Source organism: Equus caballus, chromosome 28 (genome assembly GCF_041296265.1).
Source record: "Equus caballus isolate H_3958 breed thoroughbred chromosome 28, TB-T2T, whole genome shotgun sequence".
NCBI classification, from domain to species: Eukaryota; Metazoa; Chordata; class Mammalia; order Perissodactyla; family Equidae; genus Equus; species Equus caballus.
Window position 1 is genome coordinate 10,034,898 of NC_091711.1, and position 13,588 is coordinate 10,048,485.

Here is a 13,588-nt window from a genome sequence, read left to right on the forward strand (position 1 = left end):
TGCCGTGTCCTGAGGGGAGCTCCTCAGAGGGAGAGGGTTTGCAGTGAAGCCCAAGTTGTTTGTTCGTTATTTGCCTATTGTGTTGTATTGCAGGTTACAAATTCAGGAAGCGCATCGACAGGTTGTATGAACTGGTTTTAACCAAGTCATCCCCTCAGAATGAGAGGGCTCCCGGAAAAGACCTATACAAACAAACTGTGTGGGATGAGCAGTTCATACTAATGTGTGTGTATATGTTAGCATATTCTAATGATGCCGGCACAAGTAGCCAACAAGAAGATGGCAGAGCCACCACTTATAAAGTGAGGGGAATCCTCTGTGAGCCGCAAAGTGAGAAAGAATCGGTGATCTAAGCAGATCTAATAGATGTGGTCTCATTGCTCTCTCTAGAAATATAACTAATAATATACAAATTACAGAAAATCATTAGTAAAAGTAATTTTGCAATCACAATGGTTGGAGACTACTGACGTACATGTACAAGTAAAACTGAACCTTGGGAAGTGAGCTGGATCATTGAGTTCAGTAAATAACAGGAACATTCAAATACATAGTTAAATGTTTGGAGCTTGTTCATACGATCTGTACAATTTCTGTTTTCCCCTTTGTTTTGCAGGTGTTACAAGCAGAATGTATAATTTGGGTATTGTGAGCAACTCCCTGGAAGTTATTTGCAATCATTCTAAACCAATGGTTCATAGAGTGTGGTCTGCAGACCAGCAGCCTTAGCATCACCTGGGAACTAATTAGAAAGGCCAGTGTTTGGACCTCACCCCAGATCTACCAAGAGAGAAACTCTGGGGGTGGGGCCCAGCAACTTACATTTAAACAAGCCCTCCAGGTGATTTTGTTTATAATCTGAGACCCATGTATTGTACAGTCAGAACAGCTAAATTAGAAAGAGCTGGAAGAATAGGGAGCGTTTCTCAATACTCAAAGGTAATTCATATTGATAAAGGCCATTCAAAGTGAATTTACTTAAACCACAATTTTACAGTCTTGTTATTTAAAGTAAGGCCCAGGGGCCGGCCCAGTGGCATAGTGGTTAAGTTCACACGTTCTGCTGCGGTGGCTGGGGTTCATGGGTTCGGATCCTGGGTGTGGACATGGCACCACTTGGCAAGCCATGCTGTGGTAGGCATCCCACATATAAAGTAGAGGAAGATGGCATAGATCTTAGCTCAGGGCCAGTCTTCCTCAGCAAAAAAAAAGAGGAGGATTGGCAGCAGATATTAGCTCAGGACTAATCTTCCTAAAAAAAAATAAATAAATAAAAAAAATAAAGTAAGGCCCAGAGACTGCCAGCATCAGCACTGCTGGGAGAATCTAGGGCTCCTCTTTCTACCTAATTGAATCACAATCTGCGTTTTTTCTGTGTGTGAGGAAGAATGTTGCTGAGCTAACATGTGTGCCAATCTCCCTCTATTTTATGTGAGATGTCACCACAGCATGGCTTGACGAGCAGTGCTAGGTCTGCGCCTGGGATCCGAACCCACAAACCGTGGGCCAAAGCAGAGCACGTGAACTTAACCACTATACCACAGGGCCAGCCCCCATAAGCTGCATTTTAACAAGATTTCCAGGTGATTCTTATGTACATTAATATTTGAGAAGCTTTGTTATAGAAAATAGTTGTTAAAATGTTTGAGTGGGAATTAACATTTAAAATGTTGATATTTTAGCTTTTCTTTTGGACAAAATTGTGTGACAGTGTGACACAACATTCTTCGCCACTTTGTGTTTGACTTTGTAGTACCATCATGAATTTTGTAACAAAGGTAATTTGAGGGCTTTTCTGTGAGCTGGCAGTTTCCCAACATTATGTGAACTGATTTTATGGAACACATCTTGTTTTTAAAAAATTCACAATCCACTTGAGAGTCGAATTCCATTACATTTGTGGATGTTCGCATCCAACATTCGTGGACCAGCTTCCTGACAAGCACCCTGACAGGATGGGTGGGGTGGAAGCCAGCGTCAAGCTGGAGGATGTTGGGTGGGGAGTAATTTTAGAAGTGGTCAGGTCGTTAGTTGAATATGCCCGTATCATAATAGCTATTGCTTTCTTGGGTGACCTAACCACCGGGATGGTGAGATAATGGAGCCCTAGATCACAACAGCTCTGACGTTAAGGGTGATTATCTCTGGGCAGTAAAAGTCCAGGTGATTTTTAGTTCGGTTGTTTTGCTCATCTGTATTTTCTAAACTTTCTGGAGTGAATGTGTGCTAGTTTTGCAGTCAGAAAGATCTCTTACCTAATTTTTTAAATTGAGGTATAATTTACATGCAATAAAATGCACAGAAATCTTAGGTGTTCAATTTGAAGAGTTTCAGCAATTGTATACACCCATGTAACCACCACTCCAAACAAGATATGAAATATTTCCATCACCCAGAAAGTTCTTTTGTGCCCTTTTAAGCCAGAAACTACTGTAACACAGCACTCCTCCTGTAATACGCACACTGCTTCCAAGGCTTTCTAACCTCAGTGTGGTTTCAACGTGCTGCTCTGGAAGGGCACACATATCCAGATTTTAGCAAATATACGTATTTGTTGGCCTTGGGCATAGACATTAGGAATACAGAGTCAACGCTGCGTTCCTTTCCATGTACTTCCTTTTGTGTATTTCTAACTCATACTTCAAGTAGAAAATGAGAAAAATGTTTTCCTTCCGTAATTTCCCCTCCCCCACAGCGGTTCCTTTTTCTCTTTTTTCCTTCCTGCTTTGAAACAGCTACTTACTGCACTGCCAGCAGAAGATTCTATTAAGATGAAAGCTTTGTCCTTGCCAAGGCAGACAAAGGGCTCTAAATAGAGCCTGTTTGTCAGTGTCTAGGAGAGGAATGGGTGTGTGGTGCCCTCTCTCCCATTCCACGCCCCCACTAACATCCACACTTGCCTCTCAGACATCTCTTCTCGTTGCTCTGGTTTATGGTAACAATAAAAATCATGCAGATTAAAAGATAATAAAGTTTAAATCACACAAAGCACTTTCATAAAGCTTTTCTCATTTTGTTAGGCTCCCCTGAAATACCCTTTGAGTTCTCTAGGGAGATAAATACCAGTGTTCATTAATTCATCCCTTTGTTCATTCACTTAGCACAGGCGGATATCTGTAGATACTATGTGCCAGGGAAAATACTAGGCACTAAGTAACAATGTCAAAAAGAAACAGTCCCTCACAAAGCTTGTTGTCCAGTGGGGGGGGGGGGGGGGGGGTGGTGGAACAGATAAGTCAATAGGCAATCATGTCTCAGGTTGTAACAATTTGTGTGGGAGCATATTGAACCCAGCTTAGTTATAATACGGAAGAGTTGGAAGCAATTGCACTCTCTTAACAATAGGAAGATGTTAAATTAATGCACAGCTGCTTAATGGAATGTTTTGTGGCCATTAAAAGTTATTTTTGGGAGATACATTTGAGGATATATCAATAGGAATGTGTTACTTTTATAAGCAGATAAAAAATTGTAAGGTGAAAAATGCAAGATTGTTTTAAGTATGTCAAGGTACTAGCCAAGCCCTAGTGGTGGTAATATTTATCTTCAAATACACATTAAGTTAAAATGAATTTTCTAATGAAATTTTAATTTTAGAATGTTCCCTTACTATTCCTCCAAGAACAGGAACCAGACAAGGATGCCCACTTTCACCACTCTTATTTAACACAGTATTGCAAGTCCTAGCCAGAGCAATCAGGCAAGAAAAAGAAATAGCAGAGATCCAAATTGAAAAGGAAGAAGTGAAACTGTTTCTATTTGCAGATGACATGATTTTATATATAGAAAACCCTAAAGAATCCACCAAAACACTTTTAGAAATAATAAACTAATACAGTAAAGTTTCAGGATACAAAATCAACATGCAAAAATCAGTTGCATTTCTATACGCTAACAATGAAATAGCAGAAAGAGAAATCAAGGATACAATCCCATTTATAATTGCAACAAAAAGGATAAAATACCTTGGAACAAATTTAACCAAAGAGGTGAAAGACCTGTACACTGAAAACTATAAAACATTGTTGAAAGAAATTGAAGAAGAGACAAAGAAATTGAAAGATAGTCCATGCTCTTGGATTGGAAGAATTAACATCATTAAAATGTCTATACTTCCTGAGCAATCTACAGATTCAATGCAATCCCTATCGAAGTTCCAACAACATTTTTCACAGAAATAGAACAAAAAATCCTAAAATTTATTATGGAACAGCAAAAGACCCCCAATAGCCAAAGGATTCCTGAGAAAAAAGAACAAAGCTGGAGGTATCACACTCCCTGATTTCAAAATATACTACAAAGCCATAGTAACCAAAACAGCATGGTACTGGCACAAAAAGAGACACAGATCCATGGGACAGAACGGAGAGCCCAGAAATAAACCCACACATCTACAGATAGCTAATTTTCGACAAGGAGGCCAAGAACGAACAATGAAGAAAGGAAAGTCTCTTAAGTAAACAGTGTTGGGAAAACTGGACAGCCACATGCAGAAGAATGAAACTAGACCATTATCTTGCCCCATACACAAAAATTAACTCAAAATGGATTAAAGACTTGAATGAAAGACCTGAAACCATAAAAATTCTAGAAGGAAATATAGGCAGTACTCTCTTCGACATGAGTCTTAGCATATTTTCAAATACTATGTCTGACTGGGCAAAGGAAACAACAGAAAAAATAAACATATGGGACTACATCAAACTAAAAAGCTTTTGCACAGTAAAGGAAACCATCAACAAAACAAAAAGACAGCCTAACAAATGGGAGAAGATACTTACAAACCATATATCCAATAAGGAGTTAATATCCAAAATATATAAAGAACTCATATATCTCAACAACACAAAAACTAACAACTCAATTTAAAAAATGGGCAAAAGATCTGAATAGACATTTTTCCAAAGAAGATATACAGATGGCCAACAGGCACATCAAAAGATGTTCAGGATCATTAATATTAGGGAAATGCAAATGAAAACTATAATGAGATATCAACTCATGTCCATCAGAATGGCTATAATTGATAAGACAAGAAATAACAAGTATTGGGGATGATGTGGAGAGAAGGGAACCCTCATACACTGCTTGTGCGAATATAAACTGGTGCAGCCACTATGGAAAACAGTATGGAGATTCCTCAGAAAATTAAGGATAGAACTACCATATGATCTAGCTATTCCACTGCTGGGTACTTATCAAAAAAATTTTTTTTCATGTTGAAAATATGATTGCATAGAGATATATGCACCCCTGTGTTCATTGAGGCATTATTCACAATAGCCAAGACTTGGAAACAACCTAAGTGCCCATCAAGGGACAAATGGATAAAGATGATGTGGTATTTAAACACAATGGAATACTACTCAACCATTAAAAACAGATGAAATCTTGCCATTTGTGACAACATGGATGGACCTTGAGAGTATTATACTAAGCAAAGTAAGTCAGAGGGAGAAAGTCAAATACCATATGATCTCACTCATAAATAGAAGATAAGAACAACAGCAACAACAAACAAACACAAAGAGACGAGATTAGATTGGTGGTTACTAGAGGGGAAGGGGGGAGAGAGGGTCAGAGGGGTGACTAGGCACATGTGTGTGGTGATGGATGGTAATTAGGCTTTGGGTGGTGAACATGATGTAATCTACACATATTTACATATAATGAAATACACCTGAAATTTATGTAATGTCGTAAACCAACATTACCTCAATAAAAAAAATGTTCCCTTATAACTTTTCTTTTAATAGGTTATCTATAATTAGATTTGGGCTTTAAAATCTAATATTTGAAGGAGAGTTTTCAAATATTTACCTATGGTTCTATAGCTGTTTACAGTGTTCTCATACATTATTTCACTTCATCTCGGCAATAATCCTGCCAGTTCAGTGTTCCTCTCTCCTTTCTGCAGAGGGAAAGCAAGGCTCAGCGATGCTGGAGAACTCCACCACCGTCGCAGAGTTAGTGGGTGGCAGAGCCAGACCTCCAGTTTCGTTTGTTTGACTCCAAATCCAGAGGCTCTTGCATTTCACATTGGTGTCTTGCTAGTAGTATTTATATCCTATGGGCTCCAGACATCTCAACCAAGCAGGAGTGTTTGAACCAGCATAGTATAACTACTCATGTTCTTAAATTTATTTGCACTGTTGCTTCTTATATTACCGAGATAACATCAGATAAGGGCCTAGCATGTAGAAGCAACATCAGCGAGCCAACTCAGCTCTGCTTTTTTTTAAAGCTTAGCACCTGAGCTCACATCTGTTGCCAATCTTTTCTTTTTATTCTTCTCCCCAAAGCCCCCCAGTACATAGTTGTGTATCCTGGTTGCAGGTCCTTCTAGTTGTGGCATGTGGGACGCCACCTCAGCATGGCCTGATGAGCGGTGCCATGTCTGCGCCCAGGATCTGAACCAGTGAAACTCTGGGCTGCTGAAGCAGAGAGCACAAACCCAACCACTCAGCCATGGGGCCGGCCCCTTGTCTTCACTTTATTTATTTTTTTAAGTATTTTTAGTATGTATTTGTATTTTCCTGATTATAAAAGTAAAAAGTATTCATAGAATTTTTTAAATGAGGATTATTCTGTCATATGGGTTTAAAAAACATTTTCCCCCTTGATGCAGTGGGTCTGCTTAATAGTTTTTTTCAAATTTAATATTTAAATTTTTATCAAAATAATACATGTATGGAGACTAAAATAGTCCAATTGTCTGATGAAGCTTATAGTGACAAAGAGCAGCGCCTCTTCTATTCCTCCGGGTGCTGATTCCCTTTCCCTGATAGAGAGCTTTTTTGGCGAGGTTTGTACCTTGAGAATCTGCTATAACACACGAATACCACTATATTCTTTTTTTTTTTAAATTTCCGTATTAGCCTTTATGTGCTGATTTCTGTTGGGGCCCTCCATTTTCCTGCCCTCGTGTCTCCACGTGGACCGAGGTCAGTTAACCCTGACCTTCAGGGGCTCCCTCCTCCAGGGAGGAGTGGCTTACCTGGCAAGCAAGCAGGTCCACTCAGCCCCCTCCTCTCTCTCCTGGAAGCACCTGCCTGAGGCAAGGTGCCTTCTGTTCCGCTCTCCCATTCCGTGAGCTACTGGGGCAGGGTCTGCCCTGGGCGCGAGGCCAATGATGGAGCTGCTAAGTCGGCCTAGCTCACACTTGATACAGTGGAAAGCTCACCCTCCACGCTTCAATCCAGCTTCTGTTGGACAGAAGCCGTGAACCCCCGCTGCGTATCCCTCACCTGCTGCGGCTGGAGTGACAGCTTCCATCCTGCTGACAGTTCCTGCTTCTCTTTGCTCCTCTGAGAGAGGGCCTAGACTCCCATTCTCTCGTGGGACAGTTCTAAGGTGGGTTCCACACGGTTTCCCAGAAGCTCGGCTGCAGGATTGACCTCACTGACACATTTGACACATCCTTTACTGGCTTTTCTCCCTTCCCTGTCTCTCATTCCCATGTCCTCACTTACTTCCTAGGGTCACTTCCCCCCAAATCTTCCTGGACCCACTTCTCGTCTCTCGGTAGGAAATTGATATTTTGATTTTCATCTGTCTGTCTCTTATGTCCCTCTCTCAGTTGATTCCGAACAACCTCCTGTTATGAAAGGTGAGGATTTGATCCTCTCTCACCACCCTCCCCTGCCCACTCACACATTGATGCTTTTCCAAATCTCATGCCTCAAATATAGTTACATAACCTGTACTGGGTTAGATGAGTATTTATTAGTAATAGTGTAATTAATGTCAGATCATTACATTATTATCACCATAAATATAAATCTTATCTGATCCACATAGGTATTAAATTACATTTCCTTCCTGGCACAGCTTTTGTCTGTAAAGCCCCTCTGACATGACCAAACTCATCTGCCAGTCTGCTGGTCCCAGTTTTCCTTGGTAACGTTGCTCCTGCTCCAGCCTGGACTGGTTGCTGTCCGGCCTGCTGCCTGGTTCCTGCCTTCGCTGCCCTCGAGGGACTGCCCCTGGCCTCTTTCCTGTGCACGCCCCTTCTTCCTCTTTCTTAGTTTCTCCCTTATTCTACTGGAGCCCCGTCACTCCTAGGAGCTTTCTGAAAAGGGAGATGGAAGGGAAATCATTTCATTCCTTGCTCATCTGGAAACATCTTTATTTTATTTTTGCAATGGGTTTAGAATTTGCAGAAGTATAAAATTCTAATTAGAAATCATCTTCCCTTAGAATTTAAAGTTTTCATCAACTGCCTTCTAGTTTCTAGTGGTTGCTCCCGGGAATTCTGATCCCATTCTGATTCCCAATCCTTTGTGAGCTAGTTTTCCTCTTAAGGAACTTTTCGTACGTATGTACTTTAAATCCCCAGTTTTCTGAAATTTCATGATGCTGTTCTTTGGTTTTGTTTTTTTGTGGGACTCTAAGTGAGATCTTTCCATCAGAAAACTCCTGTCCTTCAGTTCTGGAAAACTGCCTTGTGCTTCTCCTTTAATTTTCTTTCTCCCGTGTTTCATCTTTTCGTTCTGTCTAGGAAATTTGCTTAACCATATCTTCAAGCTTTCTTTTCTTTTTTTTTTTTTTAAAGAATGGCACCTGCGCTACCCTCTGTTGCCAATCTTATCCTTTTTTTCCTTCATTTTCCTGAATCCCCCCAGTACATAGTTGTATATTTTAGTTGTGGGTCCTTCTAGTTGTGGCATGTGGGACGCCACCTCAACGTGGCCTAACGAGTGGTGCCGTGTCTGTGCCCAGGATCTGAACCTGCGAAACCCTTGGGCCGCCAAAGCGGAGCATGTGAACTTAACCACTCGGCCACAGGGCCGGCCCCTGTTCAAGCTTGCTTTTGATTTTTCATTTCTACCGTCTTATTGTTTATTGCCCAAGTCCTTTTACTGCTTTCTGAATATTCCTTTTAAAAATATCTTGGTTTTGTCTCAAGGATACTTTACTTTTTATCTTTTGGAGGATATGATTATAATCTTTCTGTTTTAAGTTTACTTGTGTTCTCTGAAAACTGCCTCTGTGTTGTCTTGGAAGGTGCTTGGTCTTTGTATTTCATGTTAAAAGTTTTCCTCAAAAATTTAGTGAACCTAGGGGCCAGCCTGGTGGCACAGTGGTAAAGTCTGCACGTTCCGCTTCGGCGGCCCGGGGTTTGCTGGTTTGGATCCCGGGTGCAGATATGGCAGCACTTGGCACGCCATGCTGTGGCAGGGGTCCCACATATAAAGTAGAGGAAGATCGGCATGGATGTTAGCTCAGGGCCAGTCTTCTTCAGCAAAAAGAGGAGGATTGGTGGCAGATGTTAGCTCAGGACTAATCTTCCTCAGAAAGAAAAAGAAAAGAAAAAACTAGTGAACCTTAAGTGGTTCTTACTTGTGTAAGGTACAGAATGTGCTGGAAGCCCTGTTTGTGCGATTGGGGCTTGTCTGTGTGTTTGCACATGTGGGCTTCACTGGGGGGCAGTTGGGCAGGAACTGGGCAGTTTGTTGAGAGACTCCCAAGTCTTGGCTTATGAAGGCGGTCACCATCCTATAGGCCCAATTGTATCCCGACATCCAGTGAGGTCCTCGGAGCCTCTGATTCCTGGGCCCTTCTGTGGCTCAGTTTGCTTCTTATTGGCCGGCTGCATGCTCTCCTCCTCCATCCCAACTCTTTCTCCCTCCTATGCAGACTTAGGTTCCAATTTTTTGTAGCCTGCTAAGTCACTTACCGCTCACCCATTTCTACCAGGGAAAGGTGTTTTCCATACAGTTGTGAGATTATTGACATTCACTTCCAACTACGGCAGTGATAATGACGTGACATCGCATGGGGTGTTGTAGTTTATGGAATGCTTTCACTATATCGTCCCGTGTAATCCCTCCATCCTTGGTGAACAAGGGGTTATTATCTTCATCGTGCAGATTTATTTCAAACTTAGTGCGACATAGTGCTTGCTGGGTACCAAGCACTGACAAACCAGCTTTACAGATGGTAACTCATTTAGTCCTCAAAACAGCTCTATATCGTAGGAACTATTCCTATCTTCCTTTCACAGAGGGAAAAATTGAGGCACGGAGGTTTGCTACTTACTCAAGTTCAACTGGCTAATAGATATGGACGGGGATTCGAGTCTGCCTCCAAAGTCCGCCATCTTAAAGAGTATTTTATGCTGCAGACAAAAATGTTAAACAGCAGACTCAAAAAAGTAATTTTCTAGAGTCACTTGGTAAATAAGAGTCAAACAAAAACTTGACCCCTGAGTTTTTCTAACTCCATGCCTAAAATGTTCTTCGGATTACTATGCAAGACGGCTGTCAGCACTGAAGTTTATAGCGACCAGTTAGACGTCTCAGCAACACGAGCGGCCTCTTCTGATGATGTTGTGACCAGTGCATTTGTTTTGCAAATCATTGATTCTATCTGCAACTTTCTTTTTCTTTTTTTTTAAAGATTGTCACCTGAGCTAACATCTGTTGCCAATTTTCTTGGGTTTTTTCCTTCTTCTTCTCCCAAAGCCCCCAAGTACATAGTTGTATATTCTAGTTGTGAGTGCCTCTGATTGTGGCATGTGGGACGCCACCTCAGCGTGGCCTGATGAGCGGTGCCAGGTCCACACCCAGGATCTGAACCTGTGAAACCCTGGGCCACTGAAGTGGAGTGCATGAACTTAACCACTCGGCCACAGGGCTGGCCTCTGCTAATGTTTTCTTAGAATGGATTTTTAGAAGCTACATTACTGGATTAAAACAATATGAGGATATAAGCTTTTTAAGGATTTTATAACATTTGCTAAAGAATTTGTCAGAAAGTTTCCATTTAAACTCACCAATTGTGTAAGAACCACACCATTGTAACCACTGATGCTCTCTTTTTTAATTCACAGGTGGAAAATTGAAGTTGATTTTTTGAAAATCTTGCAATAATTAGATTGAACACTTTTTTTGTGTGTTTATCAGCCATTAGCACTTCTTGTTTCAGAAAATATCTTTCATTGTTTTATAGGAAAGGAATTAAAAATAAACCAGAACAAATACTAAAATGCTTCTCTGGCTCACAGAAAAACTTTCTTCTTAATTGTATTTATCTAAAGACTTCTCAGGCTTTGTAAACTGAAGTCAAGATGATGCTGTGAAATACAAAAACAAAATCTTCCAACTCAGCCAACCTGACTTCCCCTTTTCCTTCTAGAAGATTCCAACATTTATAGTCTATCTTTCTTTTAAAGAAGGAGAGTATAAATTCCAATGAAATGCTTCTTACTACAGCAATTACTACCAAGTGTCCTATAAAATTTCTGGACTTCTGCACTGCAAATAGAATTATTAGGTAAAGCCTAGTGTTTCTTGATGAAACAATCCTTTAGCAAAGCAGCCACAGGCAGCTTAAGTAATAGGGAGTAAGTGCTTGACTTGAACTAACAAAAATTACGTGAGTAACTTCTGGCAGTTCCATAAATGGTTATTTTTGAAATGTGAAGACCTGGCCAGAAAGTCAAGAAATAGCCAGAGGCACTAAAAAGATTTTCCTCAAAGGAGAGTCCCTTAGGAGAATGTTGTCCAGGGGTGAATGCCACCTTCCAGAAACAGTGAGCATCTGAATCTGGTTATTGAGGTCCAAATTGTCCCCCCTGTGACTTGGCCTGGTGGTCGCGCTCCTCTCAGGAGATCCTGAGAGTGGAGATTGTGGAGTGTGTCTTAGATGTCACTGAGCTTCATGCTTAGATTTTCAGCTTCTCATCCCAGTGGCTTCAGCCAGACTCAGCTGGATCCCACTGATGGGGAGCATTTATGAAACTGACCCCCAGAAAAGACTGTTTTCTTATTGCTAAAAATAATTTTTCTTGCACTGACCAGCATGTGGAGGTGCTCACTAGGTATTAACAGCATTTCCTGAAAAGCTTTTAGGAAAAGTAGCTTGGGGTACATTTTTATAAGGGGATAGAGGACCCCAATGCATAGCTATAACCCAATACTTCAGCGTTACTTGCCAGCAGCCTACCTGGGTTGTTGAGAAAGTTCCCTCATCACTGAAAATAGAGGGTTAAGAGCTCGAGCTCTGGCATCTGACAGATGTGGGTTGAATTCGGGTTCTACCACTTTCCAAGGGTGGGCCCTTGGTGAACGGCTCAGTCACCTTGTGTCTGTTCATTCATGTAAGATGGGAACCACGTCAACTACTTGCCACATAGAGCTTTCGTAAGGACCAGACGAGAGAGTGTCTGCATGTTTAACACACTGCCTTGCAAGTAGTGGGCTAGTAGGTGTTTGGTGCAATTATCTTGACCAAATCTACCTCATTATATCTACCAGCCTATATTCATTTCCGAAAATTGTCATAATATTACCCAAAGTTATAGCCATTTAAGTACTGAGAGAGATGTGAGGGACTCAGTGACTTCTTGAGAGAAATGACAGAAATAAATATTTTACTAGTCTCTTTGAACATAGCAAGTCATAAATAGCTTGTGAATCACCATCCCGGAGCCCACCGTGGGACAGAGAAGTCCAGCTTAGCAAAAATAGAAGCAACAAATTATGAAGCTTCCCTGAGAGTGGGTGGTTCTTGTTTCTTCCTTGCAGTGAACTGTCGGTGACCCACTATGAAGAAGATGTCTTCCGAGATTAAAAATAATATCAACGATTAAAAGAAAGAAAGCAAGAGAGGCAGGACAGCCAGTTCTGAGTCGAACAGGGATGGACACTGAAAAGTCTTGTTTTTTATTTCACTACTTTGAAATTTTCACATTTCCTTTTGTCCTTGCTGTGCCCCTCAGATGGAGGTGAGGTGACAAGGAAGATATGGCAGGAGGGCGAAAGGGCCTAGATCGACAAGTGAGATTATAAGGTCCTTTTTTTTTTTTAAAGATTTTATTTTTTTCCTTTTTTCTCCCCAAAGCCCCCCGGTACATAGTTGTATATTCTTCGTTGTTGGTCCTTCTAGTTGTGGCATGTGGGACGCTGCCTCAGCGTGGTTTGATGAGCAGTGCCATGTCCACGCCCAGGATTCGAACCAACGAAACACTGGGCTGCCTGCAGCGGAGCGCGCGAACTTAACCACTCGGCCACGGGGCCAGCCCCGAGATTATAAGGTCCTTTTAAGTGATCAGTGTTTGTTTTGCAGAAGGATGTAGGTAAATGTTGCTGACCTCCCTCAAAGACAGTCAGGTAGAAGGAGAAGAGCTGCCTGGATCTCTCTGCTTTGGCTCAGGGTCATTTGTTTTTGGCTCATCCAACAGCCTGGACAGATAGAAGGAATAAGAATGAAGAGGCGAGAAACTCTCTGTCTTCCTTGCTTAGAGACTAGCACGTGCAGTAAATGTAGGTTAGGAAGATGGTCAGAGATCTTCAATGCAGAGTGTTTATGGGCTGTGCAGCGATGTACAAAACCGTGGGCCTCGTTTGAATTTATGCACCCCAAACAACCCTAGTTTTGCTAAGGCAGTTCCACTTTTTACCCTTGAACAATAACTGTCTGGTTGGGGAGGTCAATCTCTCGCACACATAAATTGTTGGTACCACATCTGGGTGCAGCATAGCATAGCACGGACTCTCAAGTCAGACAGCCTGGGTTCAAATCCAGTTACCAGCTGTACAACTTTTGGCGAGCTATCTTAGTGCCTCTCTTGCCTCATCTGTAA